Source organism: Xiphophorus maculatus, chromosome 9 (assembly GCF_002775205.1).
Source record: "Xiphophorus maculatus strain JP 163 A chromosome 9, X_maculatus-5.0-male, whole genome shotgun sequence".
NCBI classification, from domain to species: Eukaryota; Metazoa; Chordata; class Actinopteri; order Cyprinodontiformes; family Poeciliidae; genus Xiphophorus; species Xiphophorus maculatus.
In genome coordinates this window covers 22,168,994-22,193,461 of record NC_036451.1, presented here as the reverse complement: position 1 = coordinate 22,193,461, position 24,468 = coordinate 22,168,994, and the positions used below count along the sequence as shown (strand labels likewise).

Genomic DNA, 24,468 nt, shown 5'->3' with positions numbered 1-24,468 from the left:
ATTTTCACAAGCTGGTATTGTTTAAGTCATTATTCACCCATTTTGTACGTGCAAAATGCGTCCGACACAACTTTCACACTCACATTGTTCCCCTCAGTCTTCCTCTGGCTGCGAAAGACTTGGACTTGATTTCTCCATTGCTTCCTGCAAATATCCTTACAGACCTGATGAAGGGCTGGTAAGAAAATTTTCTTGCCTGTGTGGCGTTCCGTGATTTGGACAATACAATGTCGTTTGTTACCAACAACGCCACCCGGGATTTTCACCCAGGAATTATTAAAGGGACACAGGTCCGGTTTTGCAAAAAAGCGAGACAGGCCTCAAGACAATAATAATTTATTATGACAGAGTAAAAAAAAAGACCTGTATCTGAACAAAAAAGAAAATTCACAAAACAAATCCGAATAGGCTTACCGGTGGATACAGCTAGGTCCTGGATGGTAGGCTCCAAAGCAAAGAAATCAAAACAAACACCCGTGAAGTCACTCACTCCTTGTAATTCCCTCCACCTATTGGTACTGATCACTACAGTCACACCAAAATGGGACGCCGCATCCAGGGCCCGAGCGCACCACCGGTAGTCTAGAAAATAAAAATAAGAGACAATTTGTTAAAAATACAGGCAATAAAAGAAATAAAAAAATGTCAAAATAAACCCATAAAATCCCTATGCTCGACGGCACAGCAAAATGAGCAACCCAGTCCAATCCAATCCGAAATGAATGCGATCAGCCGCTCCTTGTTTCGATTTCGGAAGAGGGGGTGGGGGGCGTGTCCCAGGCAGCCGGTCTCTCTCTCGCAACCGCTAAGTAAGCAGTGACTTGGTGCAGGCAAAGCAGCAGCGTTGTGTGACAGTCGAGATTCCTAAATAATAAAACAGTTTAAAATAAAGAAATAAAAACAAGATTTGTCACTCATTCCACCTACCAATTAGCAAGCTCTCCACACTTGCACCCAAATGGGAACGCTCAAATGTTGGCACTGTTTTTGCAGGAACCACCTCACCCACAATCAATGTGGAGGTAAATACGCCCGTCCGTTCCTGCTGATAAAAGGCTCTACATGACTACGATGTATAAGCAGCTGTAAATACGCAGGTAGTCAACCTCACCTGTACTCAGCGCACAGACAGCTCAACACGGAAGCGTGGTGTGTCAACAGCAAACTACGTCAGACTGGAGCTCACCCCTACTTTTATACTGAGCGCCCTCTGGCGCTATTGGCCCGCTTGCAATCACCCTGCCAGCAGGTGCAGCCTCCACCTCTTCCTGCCACACCTGTTGTCTTAGTCTCAGTGTTTGCTTATGAGGCAAAATTACTCAAAAAATGTCTTGGGTACTGCAATTAATTCCACTACATTTGCCATTAAAACAGTGTTTGTTGGAGGTTTGACATGACATTTCATGTGAATTTAACACTGTTTGTCATGCAAATATAAAATTAGCTTAGATCCATAGAAACGCACTTTTTGGTGCATCAACATTTGTTCAAATATCATTTTCTCTAAGCATGTGCCGTGTTTTTGGTGGGAGATCCACGTCAGCATTAGTACATGAGACTTTGGTTTTTGTTGATGTCTTGCTTCTCTTTGTACATACATTTGAGGCTTTCTTACATACATTTACAGATTTTTGTTGTATTCGTGTTGGTAAGTCTTTTGAGTTTTCAAAGAAAGGTTTTGAAAAATTCTGTCTGGGAAGTGAAAATGCAGACAAAAACATGTGGTGGATGATTTTTTTTAAAACTTTAACTTATTTTTTTTTTCTTTTCTCAAGGACATTGAGAGTTTCCTAGGTTCAAAAAGAACGGCTATGGAAATACTGAATCACCCAAGTCTAACATCAGCTATTCATCAGCAATTTTGGATGAAACTCTTAATACAAGCCAACTGGGAGGGAGCATTGTTACCAAATCACATGCAGTTTTCTTTATGCCCAACTATCTGATTCACTGTGGGCAGCTTTTAGTTAGCTTGGTTCAAAATGTACATGTCACCCTCACTCATCAGTGAGTAAAAAGTGAGATGTACATTTGCTTAATTTTGTAGACCCTTCAGCTACAGCTGGAAGTCTTTTCTGTACCACCTATGCACATCTACAGAGTTTTGCCTTTACGGCATTGCGAAATAGCTGAAACTCAGATTGGATGGAAAGCATCAAGTTGTTGGAGTTTTGGCAAAAAGTCTCAATTGAATGTGGAATTTTGTTGCAAAATCTGAAAATAGAATAAAACTGGAGTTTCGTTTTGTTAACTAGTACAATATTTTCTTTAGTAGTTTTTTGTGGCTCGAGGCAAGTTTTATTTTGGAAAAAGTTGCTGACCCCTGCTCTATGTGATGTAATGTAAAAGCACTTGTTGCTGAAGTATGCTACGCATATCAACTAGCCCTGCCTTATGTGACATCAAGCAAAACACAGGTATGTATTATGGTCCTTAATAACGGCCCAACTATTCCTGACTCCAAACTTTACATCACTGGCTCTCTCCTCCAAAAGTCTCCACTCCTCCAGACCCTCAGCTGTCTCAGGGGAAACTCAGAGCCTCATGTTTTATACCTGCCTATAAAGCACTGCGCTGGGAGTCATGTTCCCTGCCAAAATGCACTCAGATGCTCTTCTGTCAAACTCGGTTCTGGGCTGCTTATTTTGCACCGTTGGGACAAAAGTCTGTGTGTTTATTCATGTCTGCATGTAGCTGTTGAGTTTCATTGTCATTTAGGTCATATTCTTTCAACCATCTTATGTGCACAGTCACAGATCCACACACAGCTGTGTGTGGATCTGCACGCACGCAGACACTCCCCCTTTCTTCATGCAGAGACCCATAAAGCAAGAAAAACGTATGAGATGAAAAATGAGGGAGAAACTCAAGGGGACATGGTAAATCTATCACGGGTGTTTTAAAAACATCCACATATGTGCGTTTCTCGATGTGACCTGCTGTCTTCAGTCCAAACACACACTTATGCATTTAGTTTCAAGCTGAAAGCCCAAAATGGGAAATTACTTTTTGCTGTGGAAAGAGTTCCAAGTATTTTCCTCTCCGGCTCCGTCTGCTGGATGGCATCACAGAAAACACTGTGACCTACAAAGAAATAACTCCTGGCAGCAGGTCACCACTTTATCTACGCAATGCGACTACATGGAGTTTCAGATGCCTTACGAAGGGACTCAGAAACTTTTTTACGTTTTGTCCAATTACAAACACAAAATTTGATACGTTTAACTGGGATTTTCATGATATACCAACACAAAGCAGCACATGCTGGTGTACTATGAATAAAACCGATTCATGGATAAAAAAGAAAACAAAGAAAAAAACTGAAACGTGTGTCGAGCATTTGTATTTGACCCCATGAACTCTGAGAGCCGTCCTCATCATTCTGAAAACACCTTCCCCACCGTGACGCACGGTGTTGGCAGCATCATTCTGTGGGGAGCTGCTTCCTTTAGGAAGGAGCAGGGATGTTGGTGAGAGTTGAAGGGAAAGGACCAAACCCTGAAACAACAACACACTGAAACATGAACATAAAGACGAACCTTTCCTATCAAACATGAGATATGAATGCACTTTTTTATATCCATGACAAAAAATACCACTTTAGACATGACCAAGGTACATATACCTCAAAATTTATATAAATATATATAAGAGAGAGTACCAGTTTATATATTAACTTTGTCATTTAGGTCAAAATCTATATATATATATATATATATATATAGATTTCAAAAAAATAAAGGGAACACTCAAATAACACATCCTAGATCTGAATGAAAGAAATATTCTCATTGAATACTTTGTTCTGTACAAAGTTCCATTTGCACAACAGCAGGTGAAATTGATAGTCAATCAGTGTTGCTTCCTAAGTGGACAGTTTGATTTCACAGAAGTTTGATTTCCTTGGAGTTATATTGTGTTGTTTAAGTGTTCCCTTTATTTTTTTGAGCAGTGTATATAGATAGATATATAGATAGATAGATTTAGTCTGTTTTAGATGCAAACATATGAAGAATCATTTAACTACCAAAGCATCAAATTGCTGCTTTGCTGTTTTCCCTTTCATGAGAAATGATACCCAAACTTTTATTGCCTAAAGTTGACTTTTTTACAACTTAAAAGGTTGAGTTGTGATTTTTAGTTCAGTTTCATGTTACTTTATCTGCAGGTTCTAACATCTCCTGTAAATTCTGTTTGTTTTTTTTGTTTCTTTTTCTTTTCTGGAGCAGTAACCTCATTTTTAACTAACAATGGTTTCACAACAACCAGCCCCACTGAAGACCAGTGTATCGCTGTGTTCTGGTCTGGATTGCTTCACTTATTTGGCCACATTTATTCCCTACTCATTTTACACTGGCTAGCTTTTTTTTGGGTCACAACTTTCATAAAAAAAAACAAAAAAACAAAATAGACCTCCCTCCTACCTTGCTGTTTCTCAATGCCTCTCTCTGGACTCCCTCAGATTTGCCCACACCGATCACTGGCCTCCTCGCTGGTGAGCCCTGAGGATATTTTGCTCTCTCAGTCTGTGAATTGAATGAAAACATGGCATCTTCTCTTCCTTTTACCAGTTTGTGCCCTCAATTGCTTTCCTGTTCTCCAGGCTGAAGCGCGAACATATTTGGAAGCACTGTCAGCACAAATGTAAACAGTGCTATTGGCCTAGATTTATGCTCTGTGCATGTCTGAGGTCTGAGCCACGGCCATCCTCTGACCACTACATACTGGAGCTGTGTTAATTCGCCAAGTTCATTGCCTTAATATCCCACAGTACATGTTTAATTAGACCAATGAGACTCGGGATTAAGTCTGTAATAAGTCAACGCAACGTACGCATTAATGCCATCAAAGATAACTTGGGAAATTGGGAGAGAATTACCCGACTAGTCGTTCTGCGGTCACTCCAGGCAGTTTAAATAGGAATATCTGTTCTGTTATATGAGCAACTTAGTAAATGCCCTGTGGTGGGGAAGAGAAAACTCTGTAAAATCATAACTCGTGACCACCTCGGTCACAGAGTCACAGTGGAGCAGTTATATCCCCTCGTAGACATACCTCAGGAAATGTGATTTAGGGTTATTAGTTAATGCGTATCATGGGACAAAGTTCACCGCAAATGTGCTAGGCAGTGTGTCAAACGTGGGCTATAAGAAGAAAAATCACACTAAGGAAGGCGTCATGTTTTCTTTTAAAAAGGGATTCAAGGCCGACTCATCCTTTAGTCTCGTATTTCTGTAAGGCGGCGAGAGTCTGTCAACGCCTGGACTCCAGGCGGTGGACATGTTGGGCTAGCTGGCCGACGAGTGACCGAAACTATGCTAGCAACAGAGAAGACATTTCTGAATGATAAATGATAAATTATAGTCACCAGCCGATCAGAGTTATTGTAATGAGATAAGTGCTTCTAAGGGATTCATAGATTATGTGCGTCCTTTAGTGGGATATCGACATAAATGAAAGAGAACAAAAGCAGTTACTCAGACCAGAAACTCTTTACATGTTTTATATTTACATTTTTTGCACAGGATTTGTCTCAGTTTTTCTTGTATCTACCATATTTTCTAAGTAAATAACCAACCATAATTTAAAGGTCCATGAAGCAGTAGCTGCTTTTCCGTTACAAATCCAGGCAAAACTTAGCTGCTATTCCGCTAGTGTCGAAAAACACAACTTTGCAATTAAATCAGAAACGCAATTAAAATCATATGTGAATAAGTTTGTTTACGTTCTAAGTTATTGCAACACATGACACTTCCTGTCATCTTCTTTGTCTTTTCCACCAGTAGTAAAAGACACTGGTGGTTGAGCACGTGACTCGTGTGATGCAGAAAAAGAGTTGAGTTTGCATTGCAGTTTTGCGAAATAAACTCATTTCAACCCAGCCGATAAACCATCTCATCTATCAAACACTTTTTTTTATTATCTACAAATGATAGTTTTTACGAAATTGCTGCATTTCCATTAAGCAAATTTATTTTCATAATTCCAGTTTGCACAATTTTATGCTTAATGGAAACACAGTTAGTGGTTTCATAAACTGGTCTCTTTCCTCTTGTCCAGTGGGTCTTGGCCCTCCCTGGACTGGTCCGTTGCTTCATTTAAAGGAAATATTTCTGGGGTTTTCACTTCTCAGACACTTACTCCCTTTCTGAAGAATTACAAGAAAGTTAGAGAGAGAAAAAAAGGAGCGTGTTTTTCCCTTATTCCAGTCATAGTGTCAGAGATTTGGTTGGTCAGCTGAGTGTTTGAGTGTGTGTGAGAGTGAAAGTGAAAGAATTAATGAGGTCATGCTCCTCCAGAGTTTATGGGAAACCACTTAAACTATTGTCTTCAAAGCTTCAGTCCCACAATCTTATCTGGTCCTTCCCTTCTGACTCATTAGGCACAGTCAAATGTGAACTTGTTAGTCTGCTCATATCAAACACACGCGCACGTACCACCGCACGCACGCACACACACACATGGATTTCAGGTCCTAATGGGAAAGACAATCTCCATATCCAGAAGAGTAGGAAAACAGACTCTTCTTTCTGGTGTCGAGTTGCACGACAGGACTCAAAAACCTGAAATCTGTGGGACGTCCAGTCCTCTCCAGAAAATTAATTTTACAAGACGTTATAAAATCATCCTTTCAAAAATAACTGACGTTTAGAGTCTATTTCCTCTTGTGCTCTGCCGTTCTGTCCTCAGTCCCCTCACAAAGCCCTTTGTTGCATCTCCCTTTTTAGGGATTTGTTTCAGCATCGCTGTTGGTTCGAGTCCCGTCTCGCCCCTCCACACAGCCACAACAATACGCACATTATTGAGCCATTAAACCACTGACCTTTGGCTTCATGGACAGCCCAGAACCTCTGATATGCCGGAGGAGAGCTTACAGGATGAGAGTGGGAAGATAGCACAGTAGACGCTTTGTGAGATAAAACAAAAGCCGCGTTCAGTTTAAGAATTTTCTCTGGTGTCTCTCCACGGCCCACTTGAGGTTTGACAGACTGGTGTCATCCTGGGCTAAAAGGAAACAGTCTGGTAGGTTTTCAGGGGAAGTTGTTTTTTTCTCTCTCTTTGACTAAATCTAAAACACAATAAGCATGCATTTCTTTTAAAATTATTAGTTAAGCAACCTTGGTGAGTCATGCACACTGATGATTGATGTGAATTTTATAGTCCATGCTACTGAAATGTCCTTTGTTTTGATTACGGCAGACTTTCTGAAGCTCCGATAGGTGAAAGAGCATCCAGGTCAGAGGTGAAAGGTGGAGAGGTCACAGCCTATGCTTTGGGAACCACTTCTATGTTACTATGGGAACTTCAGAAACCCAGAGGCAGAAGGATATTTCCTGTTTGCTCATAGGCTGAGAAAACAAGACGGATATTAATATCTTTATTTCTTATTTTGAAATCGTCTCCTTTTCCTCTGTAAAATCTTCATCCTTTATCAGCAGTGGTGCGTTTTAACAGAGGCCATAAATATTTCCAAACGTGAATAAAAATTTCTCTTACGTTCTCCACAACTGAACTAGAAAGTAGCCAAATTTCTGCTAAGTCCTTCGCCGTGAATAGAGTTCTGATTCTGCTGAACTCCTTGAACTTTTCCAGTTGGAGTTTTTGCAACTTTCCCCCCCCTCCCCCCCGAGTTTATAAGATGCTCGTTAGCATTTGTCCTCTGTGAACTGCAGTCATCTGAATCAGGTGTGCTAAAGCATGCAAACATCTAAGACGTGCAGGGCAGGGTTGGGGGGGGAACATTAACGTAGACCACAGCTAGCTGTTAGGCCTGGGGCCATGCTAACAATAGACACAATAACAACTTGTCATCACATACAAACTGAACATACAGTAAAGCAAGCGTTTGAGCTCCAGTGCTTTGGTTTAATTACTACAGTCTGTGTTTTCCTGTTAGGCCACTTAAGAGGGGATATTTGTTTTTTTCTAGAGTGAGTCAGTTGGGAAACTGGTAACCAGACGCGAAACCTCAGAGCGGAAGTGTTATTAAGCAAAGGAGACATTCCAGCGTAGCCTATTTAATTGAATATTCTCAAATTGCCTCACTGGTGTTTCCAAACGTTCTGAGATCTTGGATTTTGCAACAGCAGTAATGGATTTTCCTCGAGAAGCAGCTGGCGTTGCTTGGATAACTTTTATCGACAGTGTTTAGAGAAGGGAGTCATTGCGAAGCTGGGAGAGATGCCTGTCACAGTTTTGCCACTCAACACTCAACACAAACATTTGGTGGGAAAAGACTGAGCCGAGAGCTGAAGAAACCTTATGAGAAGATCCCGTCTTAATGTTCATGCCGGCCCACTGGTTCTTTCTAATACAAATTTGCACATTTCTGCTAGCAGTTTTAGACTGACAGAACAACACTGATGCAAAGCTACATTCAGTAGTTGGACTGACTGTTGAAAGTACGAGACTGAAGAGGAATAATGTGTTTACATAATCATTTATTGCTTTTGACGTTACACGTGACGTTCTCCGCAGTCCCTTGTTTAATTCCAGCCCAATTCGTTTCTGTTTAAGCCTATGATGTGTGTAGGTAGAGCTGCTACTAGTGATTATTTTAGTTATCGATTATTCTGAAGATTAATCAATTTATCAGATAAAAAAATTGGCACTCTGCAGATTTTTTACTTGAGCCTTTTATATGCAATGTTAGAAATACATTAAGAGGCACAAATAAATAATCTCTTCTTTTTTTTGTGGAATAAGAAAACGAACATTTTATTGCCTAAAATGCAACAACATAGCATTCCTTTTATGAGCGACTGACATCTACATGTGAACAGCTCAGTCTCTTCTGCATTGACTTAGCATCAATACATTGTAGGTGCAATCTGTTGACTAATTGATTAATAATTGGATAGCAAAAAGTACTTACTACGAGATGTTTTTTTTTGCTTTCTTCAGAATTCAAATTAGGTGAAATGAAAACTAGGTCACATATTTCTGTTTGGTCTGCTCTTAGTTATTTTTGTTAGATTGTGTTTATTATCTAATTATTGTGATTAGTTTGTGTCTCTAGATATGATTTTTCCAGTTCCCCTATTTTGTTACTCCTCTTCACTCCCGGGTGCCTCCCTCTCTCTCTCTCTCTCTTTTTCTCACTTCTCCATTCATCTTATATCTTCTGCTCTTCCCTTTCACACCTGCAGCCTGTTAACTAATCAGCCCCAGTCTATTGTTCTAGCGTCCCCTCTCCCAGTATTTAAATGCCCCTCCTCCCCTCCACTGACTTCTTCCATCGTACCCCATTAGACTTTGTTTGCTTCATGTTAAGCCGTCTCTGTTGTGTCCTGGCTCTCTGTGTGTTCCTCCCAGTTTTCGTTACCATCATTACTTCTGGATCCCACTAGCGTTTTGTTCCAATTGCTTCCAAACCCCACATGACGGTCAGTGCAGTCATTTTCTGCACCGACTGTTGCTGCTCACAGAAAAGGGTTTGAGGTCATGGGTGGGAGGTCATGGTTTGCACACACTTCTAAGGTCGACCTAGAAACACCAATTTGCCTAATATTGATGTTTTTGGACTGTGCGAGGAAACTGGAGATGCCAGATAAACATTCATCAATGAGCCCAACGACTCGACTTCACACGGAATTGAGAAAGGAAAGCAGAGATACAGATTTTAGATTTCTCCTCCAAACTCTGGATGTACATAAGGAAGGCCAGTCTTTCTCTCTATGTAGCCCAAAAAAGTACAACAAACACTAGACTGTTTAGCTCATTCATCTCATCCAAAATTAGCCTCAACAACCACACTGAAAGTTCAGCGTGGGTCAACTCATTTAATCAGCCCCAACCAGCTTCAACCACATGCCGACATCAACACTTAAAGGGGTGGTCTTATGTAAAATTGACTTTTCTGAGCTTTACATCAAGTTATAATGTTATTATGTTACATCCTGGACATGAACGATTCTTTCATTAATGTTTAAGGAATCCTTTATTCCCCCATGCAGATCCCCCACTCGGGTCCTTCAGACTAGCAATTAGCAAAAAACGCGGTGGAACTGCGTAAATACTGAGCTCATATGAGCCGCTTCTCAGCACAACACTGGATAAAACGTTGACTGTGAAACAGTTAATAGAGAAACGATGTGATGACTTCTTGAAGGTGGACTGTTGGAAAGACTTTCTTAAAGAGACAGAAGCCCAATTTCAATTACAAAGTGAATATATACAGTATTTTTATAACAACTGAATGTAAGCAACATAGTTACTGGACTGCACTGTAAAATGGCATTATGTGGCTGGAAAACATAATACTGCCCCTCTAATATTGTCACTTCTCAATGGTAGACAGACAATTGGTCCAGCAGATACATGGATAGATGACAGACAGATGGGTGGATTGATTCATGGTTCCATCTTTTAGATAATAACATTGGACAAGTCTTGGAATTCAAATAAATGACATATTTTTCACTCTCCTACTCCAGACTTGGAAAATGCTAAAGTCAAACTCCATAGTTTTCCAGACTGCATAGAGACCCTGAATTGTTACTTTTTTTCCTCCTAAATTAGCAATTCAGTCTTTCAGTAATAACAGCTCCTTGCATAGCGGCGACTGGACAACGTTCTCTAAGCTAGTTTCAGTCTGACCACTAGATGTTGCTGCTACAGGCAAGCAAGCGAAACACAATTTGTGCATGTCAAGTGACCCATCGGACTCGCATTCATCAGAAGCCGCTTTCACTCTCTCACCAGCAAGCTCTTCCCTTTGGGTCTCCTGTGGTCACTGACGAGTTCAAACACATGCGCGCTCTCGTGCTGCGTCCAACCAGGCGAGCTAAGCTCGGCTGTTGCACGCAGCAGTGGCATGTTAGTCAGCACCAAAGTCTGCATGCGAAGAGATTCAAGAAGAATAACTCATTAATAACCACTATTCCTCCATCACTTCGAAGAATCTAGGGACCTTGCGTGCGTAATAAAGAGCGTGAGACACACCCTCGTCTGCTTCCCGTGTGTGTCATGGTAATGGCAACAATTTGTGGCAATGGAAGATTTCCAGAAGAGCAAACGCACGTTTGACCCCTCTCCCCAAAGGTTATGGAATTTTACTTGTATAACCAAACCTTGCTGAGGATATTCCATGCATCTGCTCTAAAACAACATAAAAACTGTCTTTTCTTTATTTCACAGATTACAAAACCAATGTAGCGAATGCAGCGTCCACTGACTTTCACCCAGTGAGCAGTAAGCAGCGAGAGCGCGGTCCAGTGATGGGGCCCGGATTTATGTGCGGCAGGAATGCACACCGTCTCCTCTTACTGCAGGGCCACGGTCCAGCAATGCAGGCAATGCTTTGATGCACAAAGACGGTGGCTATAAATGACGGTGAGAACGACTCCTCCAAATTCTGCCAGGGACAAAAAGCAGATACTACACCGTATCGCTGCAGACGCTCAATGAGTGAAAAAGGATGCACGCTGTGGTGTCGCTAACCACTGACGCACCAAAGTTGGTGGGGTTTATTTTTACAGAGGGAGAGGCTGGAAATATGGAGAAGGAAACTTGATAAGTGATACTGGCATCGATGTAATACTGCTAACGTACAGCAGAGATGCTTTCAGCCATCTGTCAGTAGCAGAAACACAACATCTGATGGAATTGGGACCAGTGGCAAAGTATCTCCTCGGTATCCAGAACAAGTAATTTTATTAATAGTATATCTGAATCAAAGTCAAGACTTGAAAGATGTTACTGGTATCGAAGCATACGGCATAAGTTGCAGCAGAGGTGTTTACACGACTACGTCAAATTTAAAGCCTGCAAGCCCAAGTCCTTGTCAAGTCTTAAGTATCTAATGATTAAAATTTAAATGTCTTAATCAAATAAAAGCCATAAAATATATCAAACAGCACGGGCTGGGAATTTAAACCCCTCATTTAACATGAAAATTCAATAGCTATCTTTAACTCTTTAACGTTTATCAAGAATTATGTTTTAATCTTTTTTTCCGAAGAGTTTTTTGCGGCGCTAGTTGCTCGTATTTTTTCCACAGTAGGCAGACAGGAAGGAGGGTGAGGAGAGGGGCAAGACATGCGGCAAAGGTTGTCGAGACCGGGAGTTGAACCTGCGACATCCTCATTGAGGATTAAGGCCTCCAAGCGTGGGGCGTGCTAACCCCCTGCGCCACCACAGCACGCCCCATGTTTTAATTTTTTAACGTTTAATACAGCGTGCAAAAACCAGATTGAGATGCTTTAAGTTATTCTAAAATTGCATATTGAGAAATGACAAATATGCATTTTCTTTATATGAAAGCAACTGATAAAGTGACGCCTACTGATGCTGAGTTCCTTAATGAATCAAAGTGTTTATTCTTGCTGTGTATAAAAATTACATCATCCATGTTTATATATTGCCCACCTCTTCTCCATATGCTACACTACATAAGGTTTGGATGCTTGTCTCATTTTCTCCGTGAGTTTTAGGATTATTATTATTATTATTATTGGGAAACCATGTTCTACATCTACATATAACAGTTTGTCAAGTCTAAACACTAAAAATAGTTCACTGTATATTATGAACTTCTAATGAGTGAGGTACAGTACACAGGATGAGAAGTCATAAAAGAACAGGAAGTGGTTTTATTTTGAAGAACTGAACCATATGCAAGTCACTTACAGCAAGTATGAGGATGGATTTCAGCCCAGCTTCACATAAGTCATCGTCTCCATGTTATGCATCTGCTCGAAGACCATCGGTCCATTTATCCATCTGCTAAGTAAACATTGCCCTGATCATATTTGGGTTGATTTGGGAGACCTGGAGCCAATCCCAGACGGGTTGAACATGTTCTGCATAAAGTTAAGTCTGACACAGGATGAATGAATGGAAACCCTCTATGTACATCACTGCTCTGTTCCTTTATGTGTGGACTTGGCATGTCCTCCACCTCGGCGCTCCGCTTTCCCTCTACTTGTGGATTTCAGGAACAAGAAGATCATCTTGAACTCGTCCTTTTGTGCTTGAATCCCACCCAGTGAATGTTAGACAAACCAGGTCAAGATATTTTCTGGGAATGAATGAATGAATTAACTTAAAAAAAGCATTGGTGACAAACGTTTTCACCCACGCAGCCTTGGTCCGTGAATGACTGCGATTCCGGTAAGTATTTCAAAACCACCTGCTGCTGCCAGATATCTTACTTCCAACAACAGCTGCCTGAAAGTGTGTGCACATCTCTGCGCATTTGTGTCTGTGGGTGTGCAAGTGTCGCTGTGCGTGTGAGCCTCTCACACATTCCTCTCAGATGGAGTAAGTTCACTGGAGGAGACCCTGCTGACTGGCCCATTGAGTGAGTCAGGATCAGGAGGGGAAACAAGAGAGGGGAAAGTGATCGAGGCTGGCTTTCAGTGCCGCAGTTGGTAAAACGCCACGACACACACAAACAACTCTTATGCACTCAATAAGTTAACCTTCCTGGATCCACAGGGCAGCTCTCTCGTTGGGTTCACTCAGAAATCCCTTTATAAACTGAGAGACAGCTGTTGTTTGCCTCTGCCTCCTGTGCACATGGTCACCCCCACCAAAGACCCCCAACACAGAACCCCGGAGGACGAATCTTGGAAGCTCCTGTTGGTCTTCCTCCCATCCAGCGCATCTCTGTGTGGGAGCTCTGATTACACAAGGGCTCAGAGGTGCATTAAGAGGCTGGATCCCAGCTAATGCTCAGCGTTCATGCTGCAGGCCACGAAGCAGTGGCCTAAATTTCCCAAGGATTGAAGCGTTTTCAATGTATGCATTTGCTGTCATTAGTTTAAAAATGTCAAATTATATTCATGCAGGGTGATGTATTGTAGGTTTGTAAGAGTCAATGGAAAATTTAAAGGGATAGCTCAGGAGGGTTGGTGTGACGGACGATGGTGGCAATCGTAGTAGGAGTGGTAGTCTCGCTACCTGTTGCCGGTTTGATCCTCGCTGTCATGGTGTCCTTGGGCAAGACACTTCACCCACTTTTCCTGGAAGTCGTGGCTACTATCCGGTAGCTTACCACCATCAGCCTGTGAATGTGTGCGTGAATGAGTGAATGTAGTGTGAATCGCTTTGGAGTCCTCTGGACTTTATAAAATGCTATACAAGTAGAGTCCATTTACTATTTACCATTTCTTAGAAGTATAAAAGCAGATACTACCTTACCTGAAGAAGTTGACTCTATTAGTTCTCAAGGAAAGTTGGTCTTCAACGGTGAAGCCAACAACTACTCTGAGACGTATCAAGACCAAAAGGCGGCTTCTGCCAACAGCTCCAATCTTTAAAACTTTATTAACATTTATTAACATTTACTCTTATGGGTCGTGGGTCAGGTGGTTGTGGTTTGTCTGAATGTTTCAGTTTAAATGTCGCAATATGTGGGGAAAAAAGTTTTGAAATGAATCTTTTTCTACATCAGAAAGACGTTTGAACAGCTCTGTCTCTCATGCACATGCACACACACACATAAGCGCATACACCGGTTTCCTACCTGGCGGTTGGCTTTCCAACATCAAACCGAACAGCCAAACCTCGGAGCAGCTGCAGATCCGCCTCACAGGGCCGTTGGGCTTTGATCTGCAGGTTGTCGCCAATCTCAGGGAACAGACGGAATCCAGAACAGATTTTGCAGCCCTGCGAGAGACACGACGCTTTCAACGCGCCTTCACATCTTTGCCTTTTCATAAGTTACTCTTGTTTTTAAAATTTTTATACATAACATCAAAATGAATACATCTCAAAAAAAAGTGTTGATGCAATGTCAAAGTGTTTTACAGTGTTAGTGTACAGTGTCTCGTAAAATTATTCACATCCCATAAACTTGATCACTTTTTTGTTTGTGCTGCAGCCACAAACAATCTTCGTCTTGCATTAAAAACAAAGCACAAACGTGTCAGTCTCCAGACGAATAAAGCAAAGACATGCTACAGTAGCTGCTGAATACAAATGCGTCTGACACTTTTTGAAAACTAGCAGTTTTTCTTACATAAAATCATTGACAGCTTTATGTTTCCTCGTCTAAAATATACTCTCCCACATAAATACATACACAGTATGTTCTCATAAAAAACACGTTATTTTATTTCAGTTTCATTGCATAACGTGGAAACACAAATTTTCATTTATTATTCATGTATGTTATTACATGCTTTCTACCTTGCAGAGCAGAGGAGCTGTATGACCTTTGTCCATAAAGCAGAGCTAAATGAAGGGAAATGACTGGCCTCACATGACATATTCTGAATGGTTTAAGTGTAGCCTAATGGCTGAGGGCTGAAAAGTCCGATGCTGTGCATCACATCACCTAATTAACTTGGCCTGCGTTGTGTGTTTGCTGGTGTGACAGCTTCATAGCTGTTTTCGTGCGAGCCGTCCAAGCTACGCTGGGTGTGCCGGGTATACAGGCTCCAGCTACAGCCCCTCGCTGCTGTTTCATGTACTGTCATAAAACCCTGTTACAGTGGTAATGTAGTTATTCGCATTGCGGGACTGCCCAAGTGCGGACTGCACCGAATGACGTGAAATAAAACGTCAAGGCGCCCTAAACCCAGTAAGGGGGAGAGATCGTGACATTCACGGTTTGCAGTCGATGATTTATGCTGCAAAGAGCTCATCATAAGGTTACAGTTGAATTGAAAATAACTTCTACATGGATGGAAACCAGACTCCTGCTTCTTGGAAATCAATTATCCTGCACTCTCTTATTCACATTTGCCCTTATGTGTACCCATAACATGCTCTTTACGCCATCAACCAGCCTTTTTCCTTCTTTCTTTTTTTTCAAATCTGCACTCCGTACTCCCTGATGTCTCAACAATCCCATGTTTAGTGAAGATTGCCACCATATGTTTCAGTGATGGATCCTGCAACATGCTTAGATCCAGAGCCTCTGGCTGTGATGCATGAAGGGCCTCTTTGGGCTCTGCAGTTGATGGGGGGGCTTTTCGCCTCAACGTGGCAGTGGGCCCACATTGCCTGGAGATCTCGGTTTTCCTTCTCCTGACCTCACCCGTCCACTTCACTCCGTTCCTCTCCACTGGTAAACCCGCGCTGATCCAACACTTCCGTTCTAGTCAATCGTTCCCACTACTCAAAAATAGCAAATACAATCTTTTGCAGGTGTTGATCTGCCATCAGATTTATAGAAAATTCATGTTTGATGGAGTAAAGTTGAAATTTCATTTGAACAAAGCCCTAACTTTCATAAAAAATTTTACATATTAAAATTGTCAATTTGTTATGACGGTATGAGGCAGATAATCTGAAGAAAAAATAAATAAATTAGCTTCTTTGTTTTCTCTTGGTTCTCCCAAACACATTACTCAGTCAGGAACCACCAATCAGAGCCAGGAGAAGGGTCTTACTGCTGTCAATCTTGCTTGTGTACGCGCTGCTCTGACCCACTACAGCTTCTTCCTCATAACAGAGCATGCCATGAATGCCCAGGATAGGCAGCATGTCCAACAATAACGGCGGATAAACAATTTTCTGTAAGTTGTTTCTCCGCCATTGGCGCATTGAGTATCACCTACACAAGCTTGATTAACAAAAAGCAGTGGATTTCTGTTTCTGCAGATGACAATTATAGCACTGGAAGGAGGTGAAGGTGTTTAATTTTCTTTCACAGATTATGTCTCATATTACACTGTCACAAAAACTCTGTCAAGTCCCTTGACTGTTACATGTCCGTTAAAACGACTAGATGCACATAAAGAATATTTACCAAATAACCATAAGATTCATCAGTGGCCAAAAGAACAAGTAACTAAAAAAAATCTTTAACAGAAAAACAACATTTATGATAATTTTATAAGTTTGTTTCACGCCTGACGGCGAAAAATATGACTTCTTTTGAGTCAAGTAGTCATTCTGAATTCGTAGAGATAATGTTTGTGTCAAGTTGGGTAAAAACAAATGTTCAGCGTTTTCCATCTTGTTAGCGGATTGATTTCTCCATCTGTTGATGTCTGTTTCTGCTTGTGTTCACTTTTTAGTGAGTTAGTTATAGAAGGCTTTACTTTCTCCAGACGGCTGCCCGAAGGGAAAAAAAAAAATCCTCTTCACTGGTGGTTGTGGCGTTTCTTGCTCTCACTCGTCATCGTTCACCTCAACACGCTATGTCAGATTTGTAGCACTTTCTCGATATTCCATGATCTCAGTTTGAGGATTACTTTTTAATGAATCAGATTGGCCAGCTGCTCCTGTACAAGTCCATCTGGTTTAAGACCACATTTGTCTCAAATGGATGATTTCATATTCTTTTTCACAACTAGCTTTTTATTTTTGCTTACTTGTAGTCTAACTGGCATTTCAGGTGATTCCGCATGTTAGGCTTCTCTGGCCAAACTTACACAATGACACCAGTGGTAACGACTGAAGTACGAACTCCGATATACATGCTGTATTCACAACAGGAGTGTTTTCATTACAAATGTTAGCCTATATTCTGCTAATGTCAGAAAATCGCAATTTCACGTTTGTGGTGTTTCCATTAAATAAGTAATGAAGTTAAAATCAAACTCTTCTCAGCGTGATAAATCATTAACAATCACAGCAGCAACGGATGTAAGCAGTTACATAATATCATATTCATAATTCAGTCGTGACTGTAGCTCTCGTCGTCATCAACCATTGAAGGAGACGTTGACGTCTTATTCAGGCGTTGGCGCGACGAACGCCTTTGTACTTGAGCGGCCGCATATGCGGCGTTTTGGGGAAATTGCGGTTGCTGATTTTACAGAAGAGTTATGGATTCAACAAGTTTGAGTGACACACAACTTTCTATGAACTGTGTGCTGCTGTGAGACCCGGCCGCACACACAAAAAACGTCCTCCTTCTACCACTTCCTGTCGTCTTCTTCGTGGCTTGCGGCAGTGGCAACATCCGACTGTTGATCACGTGACTCTTGTGATGCGAAAAACGTCTGTCCATTCCATTACATCCATTTTGATACAGCTGAATAACAACCTCTCCTTACCGCAAAAACGTTTTATTGAAAAACGTGGGGTTTCATTCAAAATTGGTGTTTCCATTAAACAAATTCATGTTTGTAATTTCCATTTGCGCAATTTCATTGGTTAATGTAAACAGTGACACACATTTTAGATGAACTTGATTGAAGTTGATATTACGCAAAATCCCATTTATTTATCTCCACTTGCGTCTCATTTTTCTGTGTAGTTTAGCCCATGTGGCACGATAGTAAAGAGTGTGACGGCAGCTCAAGGATAATAACAAAAACTGTAAAAGTTAATGTTCGATATCAAAAACATATTCTGCTTTTTACAATTTGTTTTCAATCACAGGATCTGAATTTTCACCTCTACCTTAAGAATTTGATTGAATCGTTGCAAAAGGGCCCTTTTGTTTGTATCAGTCCGTCATCAATCATGTCTTCTGCATCGTCCAGAAGACGTTTCACAAGACAGGAAGCCAAGGAGACATTTCACACTCACTTCAACGACTTCCCAGAAGCTGCTAATAGTCTTATTTGATTGTGTCACTCCATCAAATAGTATCTACCAGCAGGATGTGGCTAATCACTTTTGGTTTTATCGGGTGTCAGGATCTCTGTCACAAGGCTACAAACACTGAGAGTCATGCTCAATGAAAAAAATGGTTGTTAGAAAAATTTTACTAAATACTTTAAGATGTCTCAAGTTTGGCCATAACACATAACAAATGCAGATATGCCGTTTGTAAAGAACATAGGTAAAAACGAAACAGGAATTTTCTTTATGGATGGATTTTGGAAGTAAGAGGGGATGAATTGGTAATCTGGGTGAAAAATCAGGACATGGCTTTGTACTGGGGCAGATTGATGCTACGTTGTAGCATTTTGATGTAGCAGATCTTTCTGGCGCGAATGCTCCCTCATGCATTAAACATCAACAGGCAGCAGCTATGTAAAAAATGAGCTGTAAACCCCACATGATGACTCAGCGGAGCAATTAAGAGACTGTGGGCTGCTCACCACTTTATGAGTCGCGCACTAACGTGGCTAGATGATGCGTGGAGAAGCTATCTACAAGATCCCATGCAAGTTAGTCTTCCAGGCTCCTGTGAGCATAAAGCTTCTGGTTTGAATTAATGACTTCCTGACACATCTGAAGCAACGTACGGCTCCGAGGCAAAAGGCTGCAGCACATTCCTGCTCTTGATTTCTGCAAAAACACAAACAAGCATGCACTCACGGACACGGCGCGCTGGTTTTATTCTCGACAGATGATTGTAGTTACCTTGTTGTTCTCATGCCCAAAAAGAACAAAGAGAGCAAATGAACCAGAGGATCTTTTTCCCTTCGACATGTCGTGTACGATGAAGCTGATCTTTTCCTTTTTCGCATTCCACTTTTACAGTGACTCTAGTGGAGAGTGAAATGCTACTTTTTGTAGAAATGATGATACAACTTCATAAAAGAGCCATAAACATAGATTTTTAGCCCCACCTGGAGTCGTAGTTCCAGACTACCTTTTGTTTTAATGCCATTCTGCTTTGTTTCAAAGGAGAAGACATGTAGCATAAATACCTGACTCCCTGTGAGTATTCAGGAACTAAACCAAAACAAATATCATCAGTAGATGGTCTGTGAAACCCTTGCTTAGATGGCTGAAAGGGTGAAACGTAGTGACAGTACAATCATGCTCTTCAGCTAAGCTGTAAATAAACAATAACATTTTGCTACCTAGCATTAGCATCACCTTTAGCTCTCTCTTTGTGATGATTTGGTCTGCCATGTGCGTTAAACACCCCCATGCTTATTGTGTTGGACAGAAAAAAGATGTTAAATTACATGACTTGCTGTCTTCCTCACTGAAGTCAAAACGCCGTTAACAAGTATTAAGGAAAGAATATCAACACAAGACAATCAGTTTGTGAAAGAGGAAAGTGCTAGCTTAAAATTGATTGGTCAGATTAACATCTGAAACCTTCACAGAACAGCTGAATACATACTCGGATCAAATAACTAATTAGTTGACTTCTGAAGATGCACCACACTGCTAGGATTTTTATTTGTAAAAACAAAAACTTTACCCTCTACTCCATATCTACGCTCCGCTCAAACTCAAGTGAAACATGTTGAAGTTTGTGGCTGCAATGTGCCAAAACACATGGAAAACTTCAGTGGTACTTTTGCAAAGGACTTTAGTAGTGTTTTTTTTTTTTTTTTTTTTTTGCTGTTGTTTTTGACAACAGATTCAAAACGGCTGTAACAAATAATTGGTCTAAAACTATGCAGAATTGTTGTTGACTTCTCACTTGTCCCCGTTCTTTTACTAACCGTCATTCGTATGATGGCTTTAGTTCTCAGAAAACATCACAAACCACAAAAACACCAGACAAAAAAAAGAAAAACTAACTTCAGAAGCTATGGCCAGAACAGCTCTACCAAAACAAAAATAACAAAAAAAAAAAAACAACCCACACACAATCCTTTCTGCATACTATATAAAAAAATTTAAAATCATTTTAAAAAAAATACACAATCTAAGCCTCTTATTTATTTTAATCCTTGGCAGATATGTAATTATCTGAACAAAATAGTAACACAGGCAGGAAGCAGAGGAGTTTGATTATTATTTTTTTCTCAGATTATCTGTCTCCTGTTATGCTGTCAGGACATGGGGACAGTTTGAATAAATATGTTTAAAAATGACGTACTGCAGCTTTAAGGCGATTCTGAAAGCAAAAACACGGGCCGAGCTGAAACCCTGCAAGGTGAAGCTGAAAAGGAACCGATTAGTGTAACGTTAAACAGAGAGAACTAAATGTACAATGCTGTAAGTCACCGTTTTACTTGCGAGGCTTTGGCTGATTCTCATGGCTCTTTCATCCATAAAAAAATCAATTCTCAAGGCTGCTGAGTCACAGCAACGTTACATAAGGAACCGTTTGTGCGGCTTTTATTCATCGCACCGGATGCATGTTACACAAGAGGGTTTTAATTCACCTCACATATGGAAAACTGTTCAATGAAGGCGAACGTATCCAGAACAAAAAAAAAAGCATGCAAAGAGTTTCAAGGTGTGAACAAATGATTGAACTACCACACTTGTGAATAATCGTCAAGATTTACAGGGCGGACTCGAGAAGACGTCGGTAGAGTTGCTGTCTGTAACGGATTCATCTGTCTGTGTTTGTTGCTGTGGGAAACATCTCCAAACTCTTCTGAGATGGAGTCCTGCTTAGAGAAAGCGTGCTTATCAGCTGCCATTATGTCGAACCATAAATCAGTAACAGCTACTGTATTCTCTACATTCAGTTTTTTTTATTTAACACCCCCTCACACACAAACTCCTTCGCTCCATTCCCAACCGTCCCATTCACATGCCTGCCATCGGGTCTGAACAATCCATTTGTTCTCTGCGTTATCCTTTTCCAGAATGTTACCCCTCTGAAAACGTGACAGATTAGACTGGTGGTTATGACAGCCAGCTGTCATCACTTGTGTTTATGTTTTTTATCTCCATCCTCCGCTCAGAGGGCCTCTGTGTCCCTCGGTCGCCTCCCTTCTTCTCTCCCAGGGCTTCATCTTTGACTCCTTTAGGGGAGGTCTGCTCTTTGGCAAGGACTTTGCTGATCCCTGCAAAGAAGATGCACAAATAAGAATGAGAAAAAACTAACGGGGATGAACAAAAACACTCACAGATAACCAACAGACATATGCCGGAGCATGGAGTGACTTCCAAAAGTTTCAGGATGTTTTGGCTGACCAAATGAGAGTTTGTTTATGCTTTGGGACGACGGTCAGCAGCTTTGAGAGAGTTGAGCCGGGCAAAAACAGACAAACAGGAACGAAACCGAAGTAGGCTCTGATTATTTTGCACGTTTTCACAATTTGATCTATGCTCGTTAGCAATTGCTTACAAAAGCCGTGCTCTCATTGGAGATTCTGATTTGGTTGTAACAGATACCGCCTTCTCAGGTGCCCCTCCGAACGGTCGAGGCTCCCCGAACACTGGGGGCCTCCCCGATCCAGATGAGTGGCGAAAACAACCAGCCAGCATCTGCACTGGGAATGTCCCACAGCACTGACAGTAAAGGACGAACCGAGGAGATTTACAACAAGCAGCGAGAGAAACGGGTAAGGGCAAGCAATTTGTGGCAGCAGAGGAACCATCTGGAACAATTGCAAAGTCAACAACGTGAAGCTAAGTACATAATGCACTTCCGTAGGATACGCAGACACACCCACACACAAGCATTTGCATGAATATTGTATGTAGACGTGCAGGCACAGTGCTATAAATGAGCTGTATGTCAGCTGGCGTGCGCTCTGAACTTTGCAAGTCTGCACAGCTGGAGCCAAAGAGGCTCTGGGGTTTATTCCCAGCAGGGTTAAGTTCCTGGTAGTGAATGAGGGGACATACCGCACACCCACAAAGTGACCACCCAGCTCAGTGTCCGACAACGGGATTCTGCATGTTTGCAAGCTTTTGATAAGATATGTCTTACATATTTCCCGGCACTCGCTGGACTCAACACCGTTGCCCGATGCCACAAAATAATATGAGTACAACATGTGACAAGGCTGCCATCCCGGTGGCGCACTTCTCTGCCGAGAGGCCGTTCGTTCTGTCTGCCTGACGGAAACTGACACCGATCAGTCTCTGGACACCGGCAGACACCTGATTCTGTGATGACAGTTTCTCTTTTCTTTTTTCAAGCATCTATTTTTAGCAGCAATATCATATCTTTCCGGTCTTTGGAGTCGCGGCCGCCATTTTGACATCGTTTATGATGTTGGGAAAATAAAAATGATTATGCTAGTGGGTTCCCGTTACAAATGTGCGCAAAACTTTGTCGATATTCTGATAATGTCGAGCAAACACAATTTAGCAATTGATGTCTCCGTAACATGAGAAGCAGGTTACAGATTACATGCGAATAAGTGTGTTCACAGGATATTATTATTAAAAAACACGCCACTCCATCATCCTCCATATCACTTCCTGTTGTCTTCTTCGTTTTTTCTGCCAGTAGTAACATCCGGTCGTTGATCACTTGACTGTGTGATGCGTGAAAATTGTTTTCAGTGTCTTCAATACACCAATTTCAGTAAAGCCGAAAAAACGCTTTAATCCTAGCACAAAAATGTTTTATCAAAAAACATGAGTTTTCCTTTTCTTTTCAACATTGGTGCATTTCCATCATGTAAATTCATTTTCATCCTTGCAATTTATGAATTTATATGGCCAATAGAAACACAGCTAGGGTTATACTTAATGTTTTGACCTTAAAAAAGTCAGTGTTAGTTGTAGTAACAAACAGTGATCTCAACAGGGTGAAATAGCTGCACAAAATATTGCAAACTTATCATTATTGAAATGTCCCCGTACGCCATGTTACGAAGAACCGTCTACTATAATAAAGGCTAGTTAATTTTTATAGGTATCATGCATTCATGCTCTCTATGGCTGTTTACATATAGATAATAGCATTAAAAGTTTTGGAAAACAACTTCCACTTCCTAATTCGCTCCAAAAGGTCAAAGTGTGGTCCCGTTCAAAAAGATGTCCCAGATGATGACTGTGGTTTTTTTGTTTTTTGTGCTGCAGCTTTGAGTTTCATAGAGTACTATGAACAGCTTTACATGTTTACCATTCTATTTAAGGTGAGGCAACATTTTTATTGCATTACAACCACAAATAAACATCCTCAAATAAGGGATTTTCAGAATTTATTACAAGCAAAAATGAGGAAATCCCACTCATTATTAATTATTCTGAAGCCCCTAAATCAGGGGTGTCCAAAATTGTGACACTGGAAATACTCACAACAGTTTAATTTGTAAATATAAACAGAAAAACCTATTTCATTGTGATTTTTTCCCAGCAATAATTAACCATGGAATAGATAAGGAATTCAATATCTAAGCACAGAAGTAAAGCAGTCTAGTTTTTGTAGAAAAAAAACAACTAATGCACGCTAGATCCAAATAGAGACGATTAAACCAGGTTCTGGCTACGAAACACTATCTCAAGTCAATTCAGGGAAATCCTGGAGGAAACTAGTAAAATCCTGCAAAAGATTTTCCCCTTTAGAGAAGGTACACCCTCCAACATGACAACAACACGATACATATAGTAGAATGGCTTAGATTAAAGCATATTCATGCATTAGAATGACCTAGTCAAAGTCCAGAATCCGTAGAAAATCTTGAAAACTGCAGGTTAAACAGTTGCATTTTCAAGCTTGAGCTATTTTGCTGTTTTAAAATCTAAGCTTTATATATATATATATATATATATATATATATATATATTCTGACCATGACTACATCTTTAAATCGGGAAGCTTGGAAAATTCTCACACACAGCTGTGGACATGCAGTAGGACAAAAGCCATATCCCAGAAACAATGCGATTTATGTGGTAGCCACAGATGTAGGAAAAAGGACTATTCGAGCGTGACTCAGAGAACTGCTTGTCCGGAAAAACTTTAGGAGACACAAGGAGGAAGCTGTCGGCGATCAAGGAAACAAGAGG

At 41.0% G+C, this 24,468-nt stretch overlaps 1 long non-coding RNA gene across 1 annotated transcript; it reads right to left on the bottom strand.

Annotated features, from left to right (window-relative positions):
* Positions 1–349: 349 nt before the first annotated feature.
* On the bottom strand, positions 350–1,158 carry LOC111609778. Its single transcript, XR_002753323.1, has 3 exons — positions 1,112–1,158; positions 928–1,042; positions 350–864 (listed from the first exon to the last, which is right to left on the bottom strand). It is a non-coding gene; the product is annotated as an uncharacterized LOC111609778 (long non-coding RNA).
* Between the last annotated feature and the right edge of the window lie 23,310 nt (positions 1,159–24,468).